This window comes from Trichosurus vulpecula, chromosome 1 (assembly GCF_011100635.1).
Source record: "Trichosurus vulpecula isolate mTriVul1 chromosome 1, mTriVul1.pri, whole genome shotgun sequence".
NCBI lineage: Eukaryota > Metazoa > Chordata > Mammalia > Diprotodontia > Phalangeridae > Trichosurus > Trichosurus vulpecula.
This window is the reverse complement of record NC_050573.1, coordinates 197,789,577-197,808,516: the sequence shown is the minus strand read 5'-3', so window position 1 is coordinate 197,808,516 and position 18,940 is coordinate 197,789,577. Positions and strand designations below refer to the sequence as shown.

Here is an 18,940-nt window from a genome sequence, read left to right as displayed (position 1 = left end):
ATTTCAAGGCTTTTTTGTTCTTTCCTTAAAATCAATAATGACCATGGTAAATAGAAAAGAAACATATGCAATTTCCTGGAGAATTGTTATTCCTTCAGATTCTCTCACTTGCTGACTTGCTAACCATAAATTAGGCAAATGGGAGATGGGTTACTTTCTTTCAGACTGACAAATTTGGCCTGAAAGTGTAACATTTTGAAAAGTGCATACCCTTATTTTCAGGGAGTAACAAGAGAGAAATTGAAAAATCACATTAATTTTATACTCTTATAGGTTAATTTTAATAAGTCAATTGAAACTTGCAAATAGCATTACACATAGCACATTTAAAGCATTATATCATATATCATAGGTAATTAACCTTGAATATTAACATTCCATTACTTAGCAAGATTTAGACACTAAATGTAAATTACAAAGGTAAATAAGCACTAGGTAGTCTGTGTCATTTCACAGAAATTTGCATAGATTTCTGCATTTGGTGCCTAATAATGATACCTAATTTCCTACGTTATTTTTTAAAGAGTTTTACATAAAATCCTTGATTAAAGTAATTTGGTTTTATCTAAAGTAAATTACTGTATTGATTTAACTGGGTTTTTTTGTCCCAAAGTTATTGTAACTAACCTTATTAGTTATGATGTTCCATAGCTAGTGTCCACACAGCCTTGCAAATTTCATTATTTCCTTCAGTTGTTATTCCTTTCCCCACCGGGGGGAAAAAAGAAATCACTGAGTGTTTATATATTTAAATAATGATGAACATGAATTCTTTCTGTAGAATATAAGCTCCTTGAAGACAGAGACTTGTCATGTTTTTATATTTATACCCTTAGCACTTACCACAGTCACATAAATGCTTATTGATTGAACAAATGTTCACATTCAGAAGTTGCCCTTGTTTTAGGAAGAAGCATAGGATCATTAAAAGCATGGGATGATACCCTAAAGGGAATTTCCAATGTTTCCTAAAGATTTACATTCTGATGGTCAATTCTATAGACTGTGTATTTTTACCCACTTGATTTTTCCTGTGTGGATAGTTATCTTAGGCTTACTTGAATTATGATGGATATCATTTTTTAAAATCTATACTGTTTTGGGGTATGTAATCAGTTCAGTATCATTCATACATAGTATCTGATGGACCTCTTTCAGTGAGTCTTTGCTCTGGACATATTCAGTGATAATAGAATATTTCTTTCTGCTTTTGTATTTTGCTTGATATTAGTAATCATAAGGTCATCAGAAGAGGTTTCTATGATCTTGATTGTTACAACCTTTCAGGGAATCTTGTTTGACCTTGATGGATGAGAAAGACTTTCATATGGAAAAGTGTTCAATTAATATTGTTTTTTGCTTCACATTGTCAGAATTTCTTTGTTTGTATTGCTCTCATTTGTTTTTATAATGACCTTTTTTTTCTGAATATATCCTTCTACCCAGCAAGCCATCTTTCATAATAAAAAAATTTTTTTTTTTAAAGAAAATTGGTAATTCAGTGAAACAAACAACCCGGCCGTAGCTGACAGTATACTCAATGTTCCCCATTGATTAATCATACTCTACCTCAGCAAAAAAGGGTACATATTCTCAAATCTTCTCACAGGCCAAGCTTATCAAATGCGTTTTTTAATAGTCAATGAATAGTAAACATAATAGGATCTTGTATTCTCCATCACTTTTCACTCAATTGTCTAAGTGTATAAATCAACCGGTAAATCTATAAGCACTAACTTATTAGATTTGCCCATCTTGCCTAGAAGCGAGCCACCATGCTGCTTCTAGGCCTGTTCCAAACCATGCCACCTTCACTCTGGCACATCTTCCTCCAATTGGAGCTTGAATTCTTCTCCTAGGACCCTGGACTCTGATAAGTAAGCTTTTGCATTATCTTGCCAGGAACCAGCCTTCTGCTTCCCTGCCAGTTGCAAACCATACAGCTGCACAAGCCTCACTCCCCACTGCTTTTATCTCTCTTTTATGGGTTTTCTTCCTCCATTAGAGTGCAAGCTCCTTGAAGGTAGAAACTGTCTTGCTTATTTGTATTTGTATCCCAGCACTTCTCACATTTCCTGGCACATATTAAGTGGTTCTTGAGCCGATCTGGAAGGAAATAAGGAATTTGCTGAGTTAGACGTAAGGAGAGAGTACACTACAGATGTTGGAGGCCTCCAGTATGAAAACAGAGATGGGAGATGGAATGTTTTATGTAAAGAACAGAGAAAAGGCCACTTGTTTTCAGTGGTGGGGATGGGGAGATAAAGCAGGAAAACCCTACCTGCTCAGGGGTACAACCATCAGCTTCATCACCCAACCTTGCCACCTTTGTGTCATTCTCAACTTTTAAATTTTTCTTACCTACCACCACACCCCTCCCCATATCCAATCTGCTGCTAAGTCCTGTTGATTTTACCTTTGCCATATATCTTGAATATGCTTACTTCTTTCCAGTAACACTACCACCACTGTGGTGCAGGCTCTCATCACTTCATGCATAGACTATTGTAAAAGCTGATGGTTGGTCTCCCTATCTCAAGTTTCTCCTCTCTACAGACCATTCTCTACTCAGCTATCAAATTGATCTTTTTAAAAATACAGGTATGACCATGTCTCACGCATGCATGCACACACACACACACATACACATATATATACATATTCATTAAACTCGAGTGGTTCCCTATTTCCTTTAGGATCAAATATAAAATCTTGTTTGGCTTTTTTTCCCCTTTTTTTTAAAAAAAATTTTTAAGTTTAATAATATTTTACTTTACATGTCAAGAAAATTTTTAGCATTCATTTTGCAAGATTTTGAGTTCCAAATTTTTCTCCCTTTCTCCCTCCCCTTTCCTCTTCTGAAAATGGTAGGCAGTTTGATATAGTTTATACATGTGCTATCTTGTAAAAATATTTCAATATTACTCATAGTTGTGAAAGAAGAAACAGATCGAAAAGGAAAAAAAAACACAAGAAAGAACAAAGTAAGTGAAAAAAAAATGCTTCGATCTGCATTCAGAGTCCATCAGTTCTTCATCTGGGTATGGATAGCATTTTCTTTCGTGAATCCTTTGTACTTGCCTTGGATCTTTGTGTTGCTGAGAATAGCTGAGTCTTTCATAGTTAATCATCACACAGTGTTGTTGATGCTGTGTACAGTGTTTTTCTGGTTCTGCTCGTCTCACTTTGCATCTGTTCATACAAGTTTTTCCAGGTTCTGTTTAGTTTTTAAACTCCTTTGTAATCTGGATTCTTCCTATCTTTCCAGTTTTCTTATACCTTTCTTCTCTCCACATACTCTGTAATAAACCATCACTCAGTAAACATTTAAGCATCAACTATATGCTAAGCACTAAGCTCAGAAGGCAAAAGGTAGTGCCTGCCCTCATGGAGCTCAGAGTCTATATGCAAACAAACTATAAGGGATAAATGGAAATAATTAAGAGAGGGAAGGCACTATAATTAAGAGGGATTAAGAAAAGCTTCGTCCAAAAGATAGGATTTTAGTTGAGATTTAAAGGAAGCCAAATGATAGACATGAAGAGGGAGAGTATTCCAGAAATGAGAATAGTCAGAGAAAATACCCAGAGCCAAGAGACAGAACAGTTTATTCGTGGAACAGCCAAGAGGTCATTCACTGGATCAAAGAATACGTAGCAGGGTGGAAAGGTAAGCAAGGGCTAAGTTATGAAGGCTTTGAATGCTGAACAGAGGATTTCATCTTTAATGATGGAGGTGATAGGGAACCACTGGAATTTGTTGAATAGAGGGGTTGCATAGTAGAACACTTTAGAAAAATCACTTTGGTGGTTGAATGAAGGATGGGTTGCAGTGGTGACAGAAATGGGCAGGCAGACCCACCAGACATGGGCCTGGACCAGGATGGTAGCAATGTCAGAGGAGAGAAGGGGACATATTTTAGAGATGTTGCAAAGGTGAAGTCAAAAAGCCTTAACAATAGCTTAGTTAAAGGAGTGAGAAATAGTGAGAAGTCAAGGATAACACCTAGTTTTCAAGTCTGGGAGACCGGGGCGGCGGGGGGGGGGGGGGGGGGGGGGGGGGGGGGGGGGGGGGCGTTTCCCAGCAATAATAGGGAAGTTTAGGAAACGGGTGGGAGGGTTATAGGGAAAGATAATGAGTTCAGTTTTGGACATGTTGAGTTTAAAACGTCTACTGGACTTCCAGTTTGCGATGTTTGAAAGGCATTTGGAGATCTGAGATTAAAGGTCAGCAGAGAGATTGGAGCAGGATAGGTGAATTTGAGAATTGTCACTAGAGAGATGGCACTTAAATTAATGGGCACTAATAGGAAGTGATATAGAGGTGAGGTAATATAGAGGGAGAAGAGAAGAGGGACCAGGACAGAACGCTGTGAGATATCTGCAGTTAGAGGGCATGATCTGGAGGAGGATACAGCAAAAGAGGAAGAGAATGGTCAGATAAATAGGAAACCAGGAGAGAGTGGTGTCCTGAAAACCTAGAGAGAAGAGAGTATCAGGGAGGAAAGTAGGATCATCAGTGTCAAAGGCTGCAGAGAGGTCAAAATGGATAAGGATTACAATCTAGCAATGCTGGTATCCTTCCTTTTCCTTGCACAAGATACTTCATCTCTGGACTCCTTGCCTTTGCACTGCCTCTTCTCCATTCCTGGAATACTCTCCCTCCTTATCTGTACCTCTTAGCTCTCCTGTCTTCCTTCAGTTTTTAGCTGCAATTCTCTTGTACCTTCTGCAAGAAGCCGTCCAGTCCTCTTTACTTCTAGTGCCTTCCCACTAAGATTAACTCCATTCTATCCTGTATAAATCTTGATTGTTCATAGTCGTTTGCGTGTTTTCTCCCACGTTACATCATGAGCTTCTTGAGAGCAGGCGCTGTCTTTTGCCTTTGTGTCGCACCAGCACAGTGCCTGCCACAAGATAGGTGCTTGGTATACATTTGCTGGCTTGACTCTAAAGATGAGCCAAGGGGGAAGGGATGTAAAAGCCAAGCAGAGAAGCCTGTTTTGTCACACTGGCAACTAGAAGCTACTTGGAGTGCATTTTATTGAGTAAGGGTGTGGTATGGTTAGATCTACACTTAAAACTACTGACTGATTGCCATCTGTTTGCCTTCTTCTGTCTTGCCCTTGATAATATGTATTAGTTATTCTCATAATTATTTTGTAAAGTTGGGAGAAGAGACACTTTCATAGGTAGCTGAGTGTTTCGGTTTTCTGTGTTTTTCATGTCACTTTCTCACTGTTTTCTGAGCAATATTGAACATCATATTTTGCCATCTGTTTCCATAACTTTACTAATGACTTTCTAGTTTCGCTCGAGGCTGCCTTATTTCTCTACCATGTGAGGAGATCAAATGTTTGCTGCCTAAGGGTAGTATCTGGGCATGTTCAGTGTGTTTACATGGCGGTTGATTTGTATCAAATAAAAAGCAGAGGCAGCGTGTATAGTACTCAGTGCAGAGTGTATAAAATAGTGTTATCAAACTCAAATGGCAATGGGGAAGCACTAATCTATACATAAGGATCCCTGTGTAATGTTATCTACATTTTATTGTATTTTTATTTATGTTCTTAAATATTTCCCAGTTACATTTTCATTTTGTTCAGGCTACATTCAGGAGTGTTTGGGATCGCATGGCCCATGGGTGGTGATTTTGACACCTCTGGTTATAAAACACTATCTCTATCATTTAGGCAACTAGGTGGCACAGTGGATAGAGTGCTGGGCATGGAGTCAGGAAGACCTGAATTCTAATGTAGCCTCAGATGCTTACTAGCTGTGTAACCCTGGGCAAATCACTTAACCTTTGTTTGCCTCAGTTTCTTTACCTGTAAAATGGGATGATAATAGCACCTACCTTGTGGGTCTGTTGTGAGGATTGATGAGACAGTATTTGTAAAGCTCTTAGCACAGGGTCTGGCACATAGTACGGGCTATAAAAATGTTAGCTATTATTATCATTACCTGTGTGACCTTGGGAAAGTCATTTCATCTCCCTGAGACCCAGTTTCCTCATCTGTAAAATAGGGGGTTTGGACTAGATGACCTCTCTATGAGCTTCTTTTGGAAATGGTGAATCCATATTCATGTCTGTTGTTATTTTTTTTGTTTTGTTTGTTTTGTTTTCTTCATCTATTTTCCAATTATTCAGCCTCATCATTTAAAATCATTTAGGTTGGGTTTGCCTCAGTTGCACAATATATATTCTTATTGCTAGTCTTTTGGCTTTATATCAGTTATGATCTTTTCTCTGTTAAGGTGGTGATCTGACTATATATATAATAAAGATTTGGAAATGCCTCCCACATTGGTGGCAAGTGATTTTTCCTGTCATTTTAAATGTAATCAGTATACTTATGACTGACAAAATGGCAAGATGAGTGATCCTTAGCATAACTCCCAAAATTTTAAGAAGAAAATGTGGGAAATAACTCCATCCAAGTTGAGAAGAATGTGGATCAAGTACGAATCATCATATTTGACTATTAAGAGATGGTTGCTACCTTGGAAGAAGACATTTTCACTTAAAGGATGAGGTTATAAGTCAGATTGTAAAGGGTTGAGAAGTGAGTTAGAGAATACAAAAGATAATAGATGGAGAGAAATTGAATTTAATGGGAGGATAATGATTGAGAATTGATTGTCTTGAAGAAGATTGGAAGGGATCTGATTAAGGGCACATACATAGGTGCTGGCCTTGGTGAAGAGAAGGGCCATCTCATTGTCAGAGAATATGATTGAAAATTATATTATGATGGAAAGCAAGCCAAATGATGCATAAGAAGGCAAGATAGTAAATTCTGTGGGGTCTTTAGAAGTAATGGGATAAACGAGTTAAATGGTTCAAATGAGAATTTTTTTTAGAATTAAAGGAAAATAAAAATGTTGACCCAGAACTCAAAATTCTTCAAGAGGAAATTGATAAAAAAAATAAGAGGGTAGAAAATTTGGAACACAATATAGAATTTCTCCAAATCTGTAACTACTCTGAGAAAGAAAAGACCAAATTTGGAAATAAATATTAAAGTCAGAGGAAAATTTGGCAGAGTAAAGCCAAAGGATAATATCATTGGAAAAACATAGGAACCATGTAAGTCAAAATCTTGAGATTAGTCAGATAATTTGAGGATCTTAGATATAGCAAAACAAAACAAAAAAAACAGCGATTAAAAAATCTTGAATACTTTTCCTGAATAATGTAGGAAATGATGCATGGAATTTACTCCCAAAGAATTAAAAATGAAAGGCAAAGCACTGATCCACACATCAACAGAATCTACTCTGCTATAATCACCAAGGAATGTTAAACTTAAAGGTTAAACTTCAGAACCTCATTATCAAGTAACAGATCTTTGGAAGCAACTGAGAAAAATGCCTTTGGCTGTCAAATCATTTCAAATAGCCTGGGACTATTCTTTATACAAGAAAACAAAGATATTGGGATTTCATATTCTAAGAAGAAAAGGACAGGGTGCTCACCAGAATAGCCCATTCTACCAATCTGAGCTTAATCATCAGTGAAAAAAAATATTTTTTACTTTCAACAAAACATACATTTTAGTTATTTCTCCAAAAGAAATCAGAAGTGAACACTCTGACAAGCAGAGAAATACAAGAAAGATAAATAAGTACAGTTAACAAGAAAAGGTTAAATCCACTTATGATTCTAGGCCAAGTCAAGGCTATTGTGTGTTTGTTTGCTTTTTTAAGTATTTGATGGCCAAAGATCATTTGATGGCAGAATGATCTAAGGGATTAGAGATTTTAGGGACTTAAAGTCATCTTTGTATTAAGATACCAATTTTTTATACAATACCTCTTACAAATGGTTATCCAGTCTCAGCCTGAATACTTAAGAGTAATATGGAGCCATTACCTCACAAAATAACCCATTCTATTTGGGGGCAGCTTTTATTAATAAAAACTTGACCTCTATACCCAATTCTCCTCTTCCTTCCTTTTTTGGAGGGGGAAGGCAAGGATTTGGGGTTAAGTAATTTACCCAAGGTCACACGGCTAGTAAATGTGTCAGGTGTCCAAGGCTGGATTTGAACTCAGGCCCTCCTGACTCCAGGGCTGGTGCTCTTCTCACTGCACCACCTAGCTACCCCACAGTTCTCTTTGGAGCTAGGGAGAACAAATTTGTTCCCATTTACAAATTTTGGCCCTTCAGATATTTGAAGACAACTAACATCTTCCCAGTCACCTTGTACCCTTCCTTCAAACAAATCTTCTGTTCTTAAAGCTAAATATCCCTAGATCTTTCACTTGTTCTTTATGTGACATGATTTCCGTTCTCTATCCTGATATACCTTCCTCTGGATTTTAGTAGGATGTCCCTTACTCACAATTCTTTAGTGGAACCTTATTGCCTCTAGGAGAAAATACAAAATACTTTGGCTAGCATTTAAAGCCTTTTGTTATCTGGTTCTCACTTACCTTTCCAGTCTGATTTGATGTGACTATCCTTTATATACTCTCTATTCCATTCATATTGGCCTGTTCCCATACCTTTCCTCATCTAATGGCATTCTGTCTTCCACCACCATACCTCTTTACAATGCACTCATTCTTCATTTTTATCTCTTAGAATCCCTGTCTTCTGTCAAAGCATAGCTCTAGTCCCACCTACTACCCCTTCTACCTTTTTTTTTTTTTATAAATTTCTTTATTTATTTTTAGTTTACCACGCAGGGTTCTACATAGTTTTGAGTTCCAGTTTTTCTCCCCTCCCTCCCCCCTCCCTCCCCAAGACGGCATGAAGTCTCATATAACTGTCATGTATAACGTCGCATTGAATTAATTTATGCACTAGTCAAGTTGTGGAGAAGAATTTTGACCAATGGAATGAATCATGAGAAAGAAGAAACAGAACCAAAAAAAAAAAACCCCAAAAACAGAAACAAAAGAGAAGCAGAAAAGGCGAGCATGTAGTGTGCCTCAGTCTGTATTCAAACTTCGCAGTTCTTTGACTCGATGAAGATAGCATTCTCCATCGTGAGTCCCCTGGAGTTGTCCTTGCCCCTTAGGTTGCTGAGAAAAGCGCAGTTTGTCAGGGTTGGTCCTCACGGAATCCATATATCTGTGGCTGTGCACAACGTTCTCCTGGCTCTGCTCCGCTCACTCAGCATTATGTCGTGTAGGTTTTTCCAGGTTGTTATGAAGTCTGCATCATCCCCATTTCTTATGGCACAATAGTATTCCATTACCTTCATGTACCACAGTTTGTTCAGCCATTCCCCAATTGATGGGCATCCCTTTGATTTCCAATTCTTGGCTACCACAAAGAGAGCCGCTATAAATATTCTTGTACATATGGGTCCTTTTCCCGCTTGCGTGATTTCTTTGGGATACAACCCTAGAAGTGGTATTACTGGGTCAAAGGGTATGAACGTTTCTATAGCCCTTTGGGCATAGTTCCAAACTGCCCTCCAAAATGGCTGGATCAGCTCACAACTCCACTAGCAATGCAACAATGTTCCAATTTCCCCACATCCTTTCCAGCATTTATCATTCTCCTGATTTGTTATTTTAGCCAATCTGACAGGAGAGATGTGGTATCTAAGAGTTGTTTTGATTTGCATTTCTCTAATCAGCAGCGATCCAGAGCATTTTTCCATATGCCTGTAGATAGCTTTAATTTCTTCCTCTGAAAACTGCCTGTTCATATCCTTTGACCATTTCTCAATTGGGGAATGGCTTGTATTCCTATATATTTGGCTCAGCTCCCTGTATATTTTAGAGATGAGGCCTTTATCAGAGATACTAGTTGCAAAGATTTTCTCCCAATTTTCTGCTTCCCTCCTAATTCTTGTTGCATTGGCTTTTTTTGTACAAAAACATTTCAATTTGACATAATCAAAATTATCCATTTTGCATTTTGCAATGCTCTCTATCTCTTGTTGGGTCATGAATTCTTTACTTTTCCACAAATCTGATAAGTAAACTATTCCTTGCTTTCCCAAATTACTTAGAGTATCAACTTTTTCTCCTAAATATGAACCCATTTTGACTTTATTTTGGTATATGGTGTAAGATATTGGTCTATGCCCAGTTTTTGCCCTACCATTTTCCAATTTTCCCAACAGTTTTTGTGAAATAGTGAATTATTAGCCCAGAAACTGGCCTCTTTGGGTTTATCCAAGAGTAGATTGCTAAACTTGTTGATTTCACCTATGCCCTTCTACCTTTTAAATAAGAAAAAATAGTATCCTTACAGATGTGTAGCAAGAATTTAGTTCATGGAGAATTAAGCTGCACTGTTCATCAGAGCTTTTTGTAAATGCATCTTAACACTTGGTTTGAGAGAAGCCTTAAGGACAGTCAGTGGTAGGAAAGCAATTCTGTACTCAAGTTAAGCATACTTGTTGCATTGTCTCTGCAGATTCTAGTTTTATTTACAGTATTAAAATGTATGTTGGCAAAAATGGGTGGATTTTCAAATAAAATGCAGAGTCCACAAAACTTTTGTTACAGTTAAAAAAAAATTTCTTTCTGTCTCCTCCATCAGATTGCTCCTACCATCAAGAGCACTCTCTTATGAATTTTCAATCTCTCTTTATCCACAGGCTCCTTTCTTGCCATCTACAAACATATCCAAGTCTCTCTCGTCGTTTTGAAAAAAATCCTCATTAGATTTTACTGTCCACCAACTATTAACCTATATCTCTCCTCTGGTTCTCATCTGAGTTTCAGGGCCAGGGTTGGGGAGACAGCTTCAACTGGCACCTGCTATTCTTCTCTTTCATTCTATTCTGAATTCTCTGAAATGTGGCATTTTACTTTTATCATTCAACCAAATCTATTCTCTAATTTTACCAATAATCAATCAATTGCCAAATTCAGTGACCTTTTCTTGATCCTAATCCTTCTTGACCTCTCCTTTTGTACTGTTGAAAATCTCCTCTTGAATATTCTAATTTTTCTGGGTTTTCATGATACTTCTCCCCCTTGGTTCCTTGCTCATCTACCTAAACAGCCAGTTATTCAGCCAGTAAACTCTTATTAAGCACCTTGTGTTAAGTCCTGTGTTAAGCACTGGGGATACAAAGAAAGCACAAAACAGTCTCAGCCATTGAGGAGTTCGCAGTCTAATGGACAAACAACTTGCAAACAACTATGTAAACACAAGGTATACAAGATCAATAAGAAAAAAATCAACTAAAAAAGGGCACTAGAATTAAGAAATATTATTAAAGGTTTCCTGTAGAAGGTGATATTTAAGCTGAGCCTTGAAGGAAGCCAAGAGGAAGAGATGAGGAGGAAGACCATTCCACAAGTGGATGACAGCCAGCGAAAATGCCCAGACTTGGAAGATGGAGTGTCTTGTTTGTGAAATAGCCAGGAGGCCAGTGTCACTGGATCAGAGTACATGTCAGAGGAGTAAGTTAAGACTGGAAAGATGGGGGTAGGGTAGGTTATGAAAGACTCAAAACAGGATTTTGTCTTTGATCCTGGAGGTGATGGAGAGCCACTGGAGCTAATTAAGTAGGGGAAGTAGACCTATATTTTTGAAAAATTACTTTTTTCTCTGAGTAAAGAATGGACTGGAATGGGGAGAGACTTGACTGGAACCAGTAGGCTATTGTAATGTATAAGCATGAGGTGATAAGGACCTGCACTAGAGTGGTGGCAGTATCAGAGGAGAGAAAGAGGTTTCATTTGAAAGCTGTTTCAAAGATGAAATTGACTTGCCTTAGCAACAGATTGTATACGGAGGATAAGAAATAGTGAGGAGTTGAGAGTGGCATCTAGTTTCACAAACCTGGAAGTCTGGGAATGTGTTGTTGCCCTGAACAGTAATAGGGAAGTTTGGAAGGGGTTGGGAGTTATGGGGGGGAAAGATAATTCAATTTTGGACATGTTGAGTTTAAAGATATCTCAGAGCATCCAATTCAAGATGTCTAACAGGCAGTTGGAGATTAAAGACTGGAGGTCAGGAGAGAGGTTCTCATCTAAGAGATGGGGAAAAGGGAATTATGGGAGGTTTGTGAAGGCATGAAAAGGTTTAGAACAGTTGCAGTGAGTGGGATAATGAGTTAATTAGGTACGAAAAGATTGCTTATCAGGTATGAGGGCCCAGTTGAGGCCATGTGGCATAGATTTGTAATGGACCTAGTCAGGATGATTTTGTATAATTTTTTTTCCACCTTCATTCAGCATTACATGTGTGAGAGTGAAGGCAGCAGATGATGAGAGTGATCCAAGGCTGAAGGTTGGTAGGGCAAGATTTGTGATATAAAAGGACAAGGGACTCAAGAAGTGAACAATATTTAACTGAACTGGTTCACCAATGGTTCAACTTGGGGAAAGGAGGAAAGTGTATCTAGTATATGAGTGCTACCCTGGGAGAGAACTAAGGAATCAAGGGATCGAAGGTCACAATGCAGATAAAGAGCAGAGTTTGCTATTAGAAGGCAATTTTCTCAGTCCCTGGATCTATCCATGCCAGGCCCACTAACCCCGTAACAGTGGATAAGCCCCAGTACTCTGTCCTGGGCTCTCTTTCCTTTTTTTTTCCTAAATATATTTTCTCTGTTGGTGATCTAAAGCACTGCTGTGAACATAACTTCCTTTAAAATATCACTTGGATTCCCTCATTTCCATTCCTAATGATATCACCCTAACTCTGGCAGCCATTTACTTCATGAGTTATAGCAGCAGACTCCTAAAGGGGTTCCATTCTAGCTTTTAGCCTCTCTAATCCATTCTGGACATTACCACCAAGATACCTTTCATATTCCAGATTAGTGTGGGAGGTCTGCCAGATTAGTCTGGGAGTCAGATTAATCTGGAGTTTAGTTCATGGTTCTATCTCTAATTATCTATGTAGCCTTTATCAAGTCACAATACTTCTTTCACCTTCTGCATCTGTATGACATAAGGAGGTTATCTAGCTCTAAGAGGCTGTGTTTCTGTAAATTGTAATGGCTGATTCTGGAAAGCAATTTGGGACTCTACCCAAAATGTTACTCAACTGCATACCATTTGACCTAATGATACCATCACTAGGCCTGTACCTTAAAGAGATCAAAGAAAGAGGAAAAGGACCAAACATAAGTACATTATAGCAGCACTTATAGTAGCAAAGAGTTGGAAACTAAGGGTATTCCCACCAGTTGGGGAATGACTGAATAAATTAGGGTATATAAATACTATTTGCTTTGTGAGAAATGATGAAAGGGGTGGTTTCAAAGAAAACTAAGAAGACCAATATGATCTGATGAGGAATGAAGTGAGCAGAGCCAGGAGAACAATTTATACAATAACTTTGTAAAGACAAACAACTTTGAAAGACCTAAAGACTCTGGTCATTGAAATAATGAACCACAATTCCTGAAAGAGAAGTGATAGACTCAGGATGCAAAAAGACAATAACTTTTGGATGTAACTAACGTAGGAATTTGTTTTGCTTGACTATGCATATTTGTTTTAAGGGTTTTGTTTTTCTTCTCTTTTTTTTTCCAATGGTGGAGGGTAGGGAAGGTGGGTAGGATGGAAAGAAGAATGCTTGTTAATTGAAATTTTAAAAAATTATATTGTCTGGTAAATATACAAAAATAACAGGCAGGACTCTAAAGTAATTTTGCAATATATGCCAGAAAGCTTTAAACTTGTTCCATTCCTTTCCCTTTAAGAAATGAATAAGGGAAATAAGTATATCATCTAGTAGTGTTTCCCTTCCTTTTTAGGAAGATTGTTAAGAATCAAAATGCAGAAGATAATTATTTACAGTTTTATAAATCACCGACTCCTTAGCTTTAAGAACAAATATAGACTATGAGCAAATACTTTAGGAAGGAAATGAGTCACCTTATCTGCCCCCATAATAACATGTCTTAATATGTCTTAAATTATCTCTTTGTTTAGTATTCCATATGTTACCATAGAATAATATGTGGAAAAAAACTCCATCTTGTATCTACTAGTATGATAAATTAGACTTGTTTTACTGAAAGCCTTATTGATAGATTACAGAAAATTGCATATTATAGTCTTGATTTCCCTTGTTCATCTTAAAATAGGAGAAAGAGTATTGACTCTGAAGTCAGAAAACTTGGATTCAGATTCTAACTTTGACACTCTGTAACCCTGAAAAAGTCACTTTTAAACTCCTTATCTGTAAAATGAGAAAGAGGGGAATGGAGTAGTTGCTTGGACTGATGGTCTCCAAGGTCCCTTCCAGCTCTAAATCTGTGATGCTATAATCCTGACATATTTTCAGAATTGTCATATGTGCATATAGTTTTAACTTCATTGTTTTTCTACTCCTCACATTAAAAAATTTGAAATCCTGGGTGGAAAATAAGCTATGTCTTATGAAGTACAATAGAGGTTTTTTTGTTTGTTTCATAGGTAACAAAGAACTAAGAGAATGAAACTATAACAAACCCCAAGACAACTTTGCAAATTTCATATATCAAATTAAGGTGCATGTCTAGTTTATGGGATAAGATATTACACAAGTTTATATATCCAGAGGACTTATTTTTCAACCTCTACTTCATGCTTTCATGTTTGCTAAAATTTGATCTGTTGCATATTTAAGCAATAGTTGTAGCAATTTCATTTTTGATAATGTATCCTGTCATGATTTTCCTATTTTAAAGAAAAATTACCTGAAATTTAAAAATATTTCTGGTTATTTAAACTTTTTTTCCGCTCTGATAGAGATTAGACAATTTTGATAGGCTGACAGGAGCAGAACATTAAATGGCCTTTGTAAAGAAATCTCTGATTTTTTTTAACTGAAAATGAAAAGACTAGAAGGTCTTTATCATAATTTTTTAAAGAGTTCTATTGATGCAATGTTTGCAAATCACTGAAGCCTAAGGAAAATAATGTAAATGGTTCATTATTTAGCTTATTGAACTTTCCTGCAGTTAGGTTGACGGATGATGCCAATGTTTCCCAATCACCAGAGTACCATTTTAAAAGCATTTTTTATTGAATAAAGTGCTTGGAATATTGCACCCTGGAGCTTTATTTAGGGAAATGGTTCAATTGATGTTTTCTTTTTAACCTCAGCATTGACCTATCACAACATATTTGGTTAATAAGCAGCATTATCATTTAATAGACTTAACCAGTTTTATGTATCATACTTCAGCAGTACATCATTACAATCAGTACTTTGTTTATGGCTCTGGTGTCATCTTGGTCTTTGGTAAGAGGGTAATTTATTAAATAGAGCGCTTTATTTTCTGAGTCTCTGGGTACTATCCAATTTTGTATGTTTTTTATTGCAGTCTCACAGAAATTATGTCTCAAAACATAAGCAGATTGCATCTCCTTTTCCCTGAAGATAAAAAAGAACCTTTTAAGTTACCTATCTGTGTATACAAGTGAAAAATCCATTATATAGGTAATGAATTGCTATACAAATTGTTGTTAATCCTTAAAGATCATATATAAACATATATGAAGGTCATAGATAAATTTTAATCCCTAAAGATGCATCTATAAACACAGACACACATAATATGTCTATAAAATCACTTATCACAGTGATGTGGCATCTGTGGCATCTTTAGTGATACCTGGGTTAAAGTGTAGAAGGCAGTGGGATTATTGAAGTAGCAATGCATGAGTAACTGATTTTGTATTCATAATGGGAAGCCTACTATTTCTTATGATAAATGATCAATATTTCATTTTCTCCAAGAATAGAATGTTACTTTGGTCTGTCTCTACAGGTACAGCATGGCAAACAGCTTCATTGATAAAATAAAAACCCATTCTTGTAGTCTGTGTTCCAGTTCGGTTATGGAAAGCTAATGCAGAGCTAATGTAATGAACAGTCATAAAAGGGTATAAACTAAGTAGGGAAAGCAATGAAGTACAAAGGTCACAATCCCAAGCCATTTCAAGCCATGCTATGAACAAGAACCTTTGAAGACCTTTGGCCTCTCTTGGGCAGGAAGGATTGATTAGCCATGATTTTTAATGAGTACTTACTCTCATAAACTAGCTATTTTATTGGTTACACTTTTTTCCCTCTCTGTGGTCAGATTCATAAATATCTTACATTTAGGTAGGCCTAATTTTTAAATATTGGTTTAAAGTGTGGTCATTATTACCATATTCTAGCATATATGTGCAAATACCATTTTGCTTTAAAAAAAGACAAGATATAAAGATAATAATCTTTTAAAAATAGACAAAAAATGATTACAGCAGTGCTTTTGTTTTTACACAAGTAAGCTGTACTGTGTGTGGCATCTTATATTGTTTACTTCATTTTATTGTGTGTGCTTATTGAAGCAAGACTAATTGTGGTGTTTTGTCAATGTATTTGTGAGAAGCAAATAATTACCAGTGACATAAAAGCATCACTTCCATGACCTTCAAGACCAATAAATAATAACTACTCTTTTGAATATTGACTATCAGTTTTTCCAGATGATCAAATTGCATTTTTGACTAATAATTCTATCATATGTGTGTATGTGTATATATATATACATATATATATACACATATATATATATACATATATATTTTGATTCGTATAGCCCTAATCAAAAAGGATATTTCAGTGGCAAAATTAAGTATATAGTAAAAAGTATATTGTCTGAATGAAACTTTGAATATTTCTGTAGAAATTGTAGATCATTTGAGAGAAGTTTGCCCTTTAGCATTGAAAGGAAGCAATATAGAAACTCTTGAAAACAAATGGTATACAAATTTCAAAGGAAGTAGTGTATTTTCTCATATGTGTTGTCTTTGGTACAATACAAGGATACTTGAATATATTTTCTCAGCATGGATTCCCAATGTGAAAATGAGTGTGTTCTTGTTGAATAAATTGGTTATGACATGATTATTTAAATATGTTGCTAACTGGCCTGTAGGTGAGACTTAGTTTTATTTTCCCACTTAGCTGTATATTTAATCATATTTAAATTCCCTTTCTCCCTTTGCAATACTGCTAGCATTTTAAATAAATGTAAAATCTGTGGACTACTTTGTTTTAAAGGACATATTATATGTACGTATAGATAGATATTGATTATATGGTGTATGTGTGTGTGTATAGATAGATAGATAGATAGATAAAATTTTTCAAGTACCATTTTCTTTCCTTTTTAAGGAAAAAGAAAAGAGATGGGAATACTTTTTTCCCATCTCTTTTCTTTATAATTTAGGTAGTCAATGCTTTTAAGCATTTTTCTGATTCTGTTTGCAACTTACAGATAAAATTAAAATTTTCAGTTACAGATTGGTTTAAAAACATAAAACATGACTCATCCTGTTCTTTGTCAAAGGACAAAAATACTCCCTCCTTGATCTCCATTCTTTTGTCATGAATGTGCTTAATCATGCAATACATAAATTCATGAAATATATCAAATGACCTGCTGAAATGAAAAACGTTTACTTGAGAGAGAGTGAAGTCTAAAGCTTAACAGATTTCAAGAGTAATCAAATAAGACCAAAATTTCTTATTGTCAGGGTCACTCAGCAAGTAAAAGAGCTAGCCTGTATCCCATGCTTTCTGCTGATGTCTCAGTTATTGATGTAGCACTTCATCTTTCAAGTTTCTAAAATTGGGTTTGACTATAATATAGTCAAAATATAGTAAAAAGTATATTGTCTGAATGACACTAATTATTCTGTCATTGGTATACATAGACTCTGATGTTTTAGAACCCTGTCATAATGTGGCTAAGTGTTAGATTGTTTCTGAGATATGGATTATCCTGTTGCCCAAAACATAAATCTCTACATAGTTTATATATCCTAGTTGACAGAATTATTCTATATTCAGGGTAGGATATATGTTGGTTTCTGTTCATCAATAAAATATAGATAAGAGACATCATGATGCATTGTAAAGAGCACTAGATTTGCTAGCACCCTATTTCCCACAACATGCTACCATGCCAATTCCTTGCAATGTCTATTACCATCAGTTGGAATGGGAAAATGAAATACTTTTTATTCTATTGACCTAGGCTAATTATCAGTAAATTACTATCGCTTATATTGGTGGTGGGTCTTGAAGAGAGAGAGAAACTCAAGGATAGCAAATGGATTAAAGGAAAAGGGACACTAATGGCTACTAATGTAGGTTTTAGGAGAAAAGATTAAATTACAAAGACCAGAAATTATATTTACATTTTCATAATAGTTCTAATTAAAAAGACAAAAGGAATGGGAATATGCCTCCTGTTATTAAGACTGAACTTCAAAGTAGGTTGGGAATTACCTATAATTCAATCTAATGATTGCTAAGTCTTCAGAAAGTAAAAGTTTCTGGAGTGGTTATGAAATATTATTTAGATATTAGAATTAAAATTAAATTTTCCCTGACTTAATTATTTCTAGTGGGGAGAGGGGCATGAGTAAGTGTGCAGTTACAGAAATGAAAAAGTGTGTGTGTGTGTGTGTGTGTGTGTGTGTGTATTTCAGAAAAAGAACAGATAAAGCCAGAAATACAACCCCCAAAAAAAGCACAGAAAGGGACACAGAGCAATTTTGTTACTACCTTATTAAATTTCATATACTTTTTAAAAACTATGTAACAGAATTTTATACTTTCTTATCCTCCTCTTCTTTGCACACAGTAATATTTTATTTTTGTTGGTGATTAAGTTCATAAAAACATTTTAAATGAAAGGAAATGACTCCAAATTTTAGAAAGGAAGGATTATTTTACTTGAGTGCTAAATGTCATCCCCTTTTCTTTTATTGTTCTTTTTTTTTAAGTAGCAAGTAATTTAATTTCTCTCTTATGCTTCTCCCCCTGCACCCCCCCACCCCCCAAAAAAAGATAGAAAAACATAATGACAAATATGTAGAGTCAAAGCGTTTTTCCTTATTGGCCATGATCAAAAATGTCTCATTCTACATCTTTAGTCCATCTTCTCTCTGGGAGGAAGTGGGTGGCATGCTTTTATTTTAGTCCTCTGGAATCAGTGGTTTATCATTGCACTGAT

The 18,940-nt window shown here is 36.0% G+C and overlaps 1 protein-coding gene across 2 annotated transcripts in view; it reads left to right on the top strand.

The window, feature by feature from the left end:
* Nucleotides 1–18,940, top strand: part of ATP9B (ATPase phospholipid transporting 9B (putative)) — a 527,294-nt gene that overhangs the window by 401,764 nt on the left and 106,590 nt on the right. The gene's annotated exons all lie outside the window — the stretch shown is intronic.